Source organism: Grampus griseus, assembly GCF_964374135.1.
Source record: "Grampus griseus genome assembly, chromosome: 14".
NCBI lineage: Eukaryota > Metazoa > Chordata > Mammalia > Artiodactyla > Delphinidae > Grampus > Grampus griseus.
In genome coordinates, this window is record NC_139008.1 from 64,947,711 (window position 1) to 64,954,409 (window position 6,699).

Sequence of the window (6,699 nt, forward strand, 5' to 3'; positions counted from 1 at the left end):
TTCTTTAAAATATGCACGTAATATACATATACACAGATAAAGAACAGAAGGATATATACCAAGGTATTCACTGTGGCTGTTCCTGAGTAGGAGAGGATATAAATGCTTCTTTTAAAACTACTTAACTGGGGCTTCCCTGGTGGCGCAGTGGTTGAGAGTCTGCCTGCCGATGCAGGGGACATGGGTTCATGCCCCAGTCCGGGAAGATCCCACATGCCACGGAGCGGCTAGGCTCGTGAGCCATGGCCGCTGAGCCTGCGCGTCCGGAGCCTGTGCTCCGCAACAGGAGAGGCCACAACAGTGAGAGGCCTGCATACCGCAAAAAACAAACAAACAAACAAAAACTACTTAACTATGGTTTGATTTTCCTATAACACACACATACTAGCAGGAAGAAAAAGATAAGCCTTTTCTTTCTTTCTTTCTATTTTTTTAAGGTAAAGAAAGAAACTGAATAATTACCCGGCTCCTATTTGCACCAGTCACATTTTACTGACAATGATGAGTAAGACAGAAATTCTGGTCAGCATAAAGAACATAATAAACTTTGAAGGCAGGGAATCCAGGTTCAAATCTTGGCTCCAAAATTTAACCTTCTTTAAAATAAAGCTAACGCCTGTACGTATTTGCTTGTGTATGCATTAAATCTTCTTAAGGATAGAAAACTGGTTTGCCAAAGGCAAAGAGAATAACGCCACTGGGAATACAGTGGGAGGGGTACTTTTCAGTGAACAACTTTTTGAATTTGTAGATTTTCTAAATCATGTAAATGTATCATTGAATCAAAAATTAATAAATAACTAGATATTTCAAAATATCAAGATATTAATTTGGGAGTGTACAATATGGTTTAAAGAATAATTATCTTATAGAAACACTGAAATGTATGCAAGTGAAATCTTACAATGTCTGGGATATGCTTCAAAATAATCCAAAGTGAGGACGGTAGGAGTAAATGAGGGTAGAGATAAAGACAGGCCAGCAGGGGCTTCCCTGGTGGTGCAGTGGTTGAGAATCCGCCTGCCGATGCAGAGAACACAGGTTCGAACGCCGCTGGTCCGGGAAGATCCCACATGCTGCGGAGCAGCTAGGCCCGTAAGCCATGGCCGCTGAGCCTGCACGTCCAGAGCCTGTGCTCCGCAACAGGAGAGGCCACAACAGTTAGAGGCCCGCGTACCGCAAAAAAAAAAAAAAAGACAGGCCATCAGTTGATAACTGTTGAAGGTAGGTAGTAGGTAAATAGGGATCATTACACTGTCATATATATGTCTCTGCTTTTATATGTGTGAAGTTTCCCATAATAAAAAATTTTAAAGTAAACCTTAAAAGAATACAACATTAAAGAAAATTCTTTAAAAATAAAATAAATAAAAACAAAGTAGTTAGGAGGATTATATGAAGTCATATGAATTTAGTGCCAGCACAGAGCTTGGCAAATCATCTTAGCCCCCTCTCCATTCGCTATAAATTAGCGAGTGACTATAAAATAATGTGTGACTGCATTAATAAAAAAAGGTGAATTAAACTACACTGAGGGACCTCCCTGGTGGTCCAGTGGTTGGGACTATGCCTTCCAATGCAGGGGCTGTGGGTTCAATCCCTGGTCGGGGAGTTGGGATCCCACATGCCTCATGGCCAAAAAACCAAAACATAATACAGAAGCAATACTGTAACAAGTTCAATAAAGACTTTAAAAATGGTCCAAATCAAAACAATCTTAAAAAAAAAAAACCACTACACTGAACTACACTGAAATTAACTTCTCCTCAAAAAGTTAAATATAGAATTACCACATGGCCTAGCAATTCCATCCTAAGTTCACACCCAAAAGAAGTGAAAACAGGTGCTCAAACAAATACCTGTGTATGCATGTGTTCAGAGAAGCACTATTCACAACAGTCAAAAGGTGGAAATAACCCAAATGTCCATCAGTGTTTCACAAATTGGTATGTACACATTTCACAAATTGGTATGTACACACAAAGATTATTCAGCCATAAAAAAGAATGAAATACTGACATGCAACAGCACTGATGAACCTCAAAAACATCACGATAAGTGAAAGAGGTATGATATGTGATACAAAAGATCACATTTTTAAATTTCATTTATATGAAATACCCAGAATAGATAAATCCACCAACAGAAAGCAGATGGTTGCCAGGGGTTGGGGGTAATGAAGAATAACTGCTGAATGTGTACAGGGTTTCCTTTTGGGGTGATGAAAATGTTTTGGAACTAGATGGTGGCTGCACAAATTGTGCATGTACTATAAATCACTGAATTAAATGGTTGATTTTTTTAATGTGACTTTCACCTCAATTAAAAAAAAACATACTGAGATATTTTTTTTTGAGATACCATTTTTTTCCTTATCAAGTTTGACAAATATCAAGAAGTTGAAAAAGGCCCTGTACTGGGAAGGGTATACAGGGTGGAAAGATGAACTAGTAATTTCTATGGAAGGTAAATCTGTTAATAACTATCAAAGTTTAAAAGGCAAATATCCAGCACATTAAACCCCATACACAAGGCTGTTATTTGTAGGAAAAAAGACTTGAGGTAAACCAAATTTCCATCACCAGGGGACTGGTTAAATAAATTATGCTACGCCCATATACTAGAATACTATCCAGTTGTAAAAAGGAATCAGATAATTCTGTATGTACTGGAACGGATGCTTTGCAAGACAAAGTTAAGTGAAAAGCGCCAGGGGCAGAATGGTGCTTATTTTACATCACCATCAGTACAAACAGAAAGGAGCCAGTCTTCTCTTCTTCCCTCCTCCACCCCGTAACTGGTCACGTACAGAGTATCCCTGGAGAGACAAATGAAAAACTGGTAATAGGTCACCACTGGGATGGGAACAAACTTTCTACCGTACACCTGCTGTTCCTCTGTAGTTTGTGAAGTTAAAACAAACAAACAAACAAAAACTATAATTTTTCCCCCCAAAATAAACTAAATAAATGAAGAGTTTGGATTTCTAAAAATTTCTAATTTTGAAAAATTTCAAAAAGATGGATTTTTAGTCACACCTCGTTTCTCCAGGTAAATAGCTCCAGTTTCTCTAACTGTTCCTCACAGGGCAGTTCCTAAGACCTAGTCTTCACACCCTGCACACTAAACACAGACCTTCAGATGTAACCTACCCAGTATTCAGGGTTCTGAGACTGACTTCCACCCCAGATATTCCTGAGCTTTTGCTAGTCACTCATCTCTTGAAAAGCTGATGAAAGTTTTGGATTCTCTCCCCAGGAAAAACTCACTGGCCCATTATATTCACCAACTTATACACAATCTCAGGGGACTGGCACCCCAGCATCGTACGGTCTTTGTACTTCTCACAGCTTTATCAGTAGCTACCACATGCACTGCTGGTTAACGTTAAACAGGTTGACAGCTAAAACACCCACAACTTCCAATAATTTCTGCAAAAGCAGACCTCTTCTCTCCTCTTATTTGTTAAAAACGTTAGTATTTCCCAAATACTCCTGTAAATTTTCCTGTTGCAGTTTAGGTTCTGCTTTCCAGCTCTCTGAGATGATTCTGAATTAGTTCATATGCTGTGTAAATCAGCATATATAGGTGTCACCTATAAATTGATAATTACCAGGCCTGTGGCTTCACCTACATCTGACTAACATTATGAGTGATGTTTTCCCTGCAGATGGATCCATTTGTTCTTATCTGAATCAACAGAAGAGATAACTGGTACTTTCTGAGAAGCCTAAGAAGTTCTCTAACATTTTTATTATCTAAGCTCCAGGAAGATAGCATAAGACATCATTTTGCTGGCCAAGAAAACTATTTCACAGCTGCAGTTTATTAAAAACAAAACAAAAACTTTTCGGCAACACCCTACACACTTCAGCTTTCCATACTAAAATGGATTGAATTGTGTCCCCCCTGAAATTCATATGTTGAAGTCTTAATCCACAATATGACTATATCTGGAGACAGAGCCTTTAGGGCGGTAATTAAATGAGGTCGTAAGACTGGGGCCCTAATCTGATAGGAATTGGTGTCCTTACATAAGAGGAAGAGACACTAGAGCTCTCTTTGTGCATGTACAGAGAAAAGGACACATGAGGACACGGTGAGAAGGTGGCCATCTGCAAGCCAGGAAGAGAGGCCTCACAAAAAACCACTGCTGATGGCACTTTAATCTTGGACCTCTAGCCTCCAAAACTGTGAGAAACTGATTTCTGCTGTTTAAGCCACCCAGTCTGTGCTATCCTGTTATGACATTCAAAGCTGACTATTACACATACCTCTATTTCCTTAAAAAACTAAAAATAGAGCAATCCCACTCCTGGGCATATATCCAGAGAAAACCATAATTTGAAAAGACACATGCACCCCAATGTTCATTGCAGCACTATTTACAACAGCCAGGACATGGAAGCAACCTACATGTCCATCAATGGATGGATGGATAAAGAAGATGTGGTACATATGTACAATGGAGTATTACTCAGCCACACAAAAGAATGAAATAATGCCATTGGCAGTGACATGGATGGACCTAGAGATTGTCATACTGAGTGAAGTAAGTCAGACAGAGAAAGACAAATATCATATGATATCGCTTACATGTGGAATCTAAAAAAATGGTACAAGTGAACTTATTTACAAAACAGAAATAGAGTCACAGATGTAGAAAATAAACTTACGGTTACCAAGGGGATGGGGGGAGGGATAAATTGGGAGCTTGGGATTGACATATACACACTAGTATATATAAAATAGATAACTAATAAGAACCTACTGTATAGTACAGGGAACTCTACTCAATACTCTGTAATGACCTTTATGGGAAAAGAATCTAAAAAAAAAAAGTGGATATATGTATAACTGATTCACTTTGCTGTACAGCAGAAACTAACACAACACTGTAAATCAACTATACTCCAATAAAAATTAATTAAAGGAATAAAAAAATAAAAGTATTCAGTACTGGAGTTCAATTAAAGATAGACAACACTAAGGACTAAGATCTTTCTCATCCACTTGTAATTTAATTATGTTCACCTTGGGGCATTTGACTGGAGAAAAATGTGTGTGAGGTGGGGGGACAAGGAGATAGGAATTATGGTCAGAGAGTCAAGAAGAACTAGACCCCGTACAACAACATATGCTAAAATACAACATTTAATAAAGCTTCATCCCAAAAGCTATAAGCTGACATCACACGTAGATAATCTCATGGGTTAGCCACACAGGTATGAAAGTGAACCTTGACATTTTATAAAGCCTTCCTTTTTTCAATCCCCCAAATCAATGAAAACTAGGCTTGGGGTTAACCCTCAGTTAATTAAAAACCCAACTGACTAGAATACCTCATTCCCCAAGGATGATGGGTAATGGTGGTTTTACTTGTCAGCTTACAAACAGGTCCATGAAGGTAATCGATACCAACAGGATAAAACTAACCTGCCAGAATAGATTCTCTAAAGGGGAAACTACAAGATGAAAGTTACTAGTACCTCAGCACACACAGGTATCCATTACTGAAACTGTATGACCCTCAGTTTCCCAAGCTGTGCAATGGGGATGCTAATCTCTATTTCACAGGGCTGCTTGGAGGATTAAACAAAATCACTCCTAGGTAAAGCATTAGCTCAATGTTTGCCACACACAGGAGCTTAACAAACGTTAGCTTTTGTCAGTGTAGGTGTATGCACGTGCTTAAACTAGGTTTGAGGTATAATTTAGTTATAATAAAATTCATGTTTTTAAAAATGTATATTTTATGATTTAGTAAAATGAGAACTCCCAAAGTCACAAGAAAGGAGGATGGGGGTAAAAACCCTACAAGGACCTTCTGGAAAGGATTCACCGTTCTAGATGCCATAAGGGACATTCATGATTCATGGGAAGAGGTCAAAGTATCAACATTAACAGGAATTTGGACAAAGTTCATTCCAACCCTCATGGCATGGATGACTTTGAGGGGTTCAAGACTTTAGTGGAGGAAGTAACTGCAGACATGGTGGAAACAGGAAGAGAAACAGAATTAGAAGTGGAGCTTGAAGATGGGACTGAATTGATGCAATCTTATGATAAAACTTTAACAGATGAAGAGTATGGATGAACAAAGAAAGGGCTTCTTGAGATAGAATCTACTCCTGGCAAAGATGCTGGGAAGACTGTTGATGCAATCAACAGTCAAGGGGGAGGGCCGGTGGGAGAGGGATGGTTCGGGAGTTGGGGATTAGCAGTTGCAAACTATTATATATGGAATGGATAAACAACAAGGTCCTACTGTATAGCACAGGGAACTATATTCAATATCCTGTGATAAATCATAATGGAAAAGACTATAAAAAAGAATGTAGGGCTTCCCTGGTGGCGCAGTGGTTGAGAGTCCGCCTGCTGACGCAGGGGACGCGGGGTTCGTGCCCCGGTCCGGGAAGATCCCACATGCCGTGGAGCGGCTGGGCCCGTGAGCCATGGCCGCTGAGCCTGCGCTTCCGGAGCCTGTGCTCCACAACGGGAGAGGCCACAACAGTGAGAGGCCCGCATACCGCAAAAAAAAAAAAAAAAGAATGTGTACATATAAATAACTGAATCACTTTGCTGGAAAGCAGAAACTAACACAACATTGTAAATCAACTATACTTCAATAAAAAAAGGTTGAAATGACAAAGGATTTAGAATATTATATAAACTTAGTTGATAAAACAGCAGGGTTTG

The 6,699-nt window shown here is 39.3% G+C and overlaps 1 protein-coding gene across 1 annotated transcript in view; it reads right to left on the reverse strand.

The window, feature by feature from the left end:
• TRPC4AP (transient receptor potential cation channel subfamily C member 4 associated protein) overlaps nt 1-6,699 on the reverse strand; it is a 76,911-nt gene that overhangs the window by 26,201 nt on the left and 44,011 nt on the right. The gene's annotated exons all lie outside the window — the stretch shown is intronic.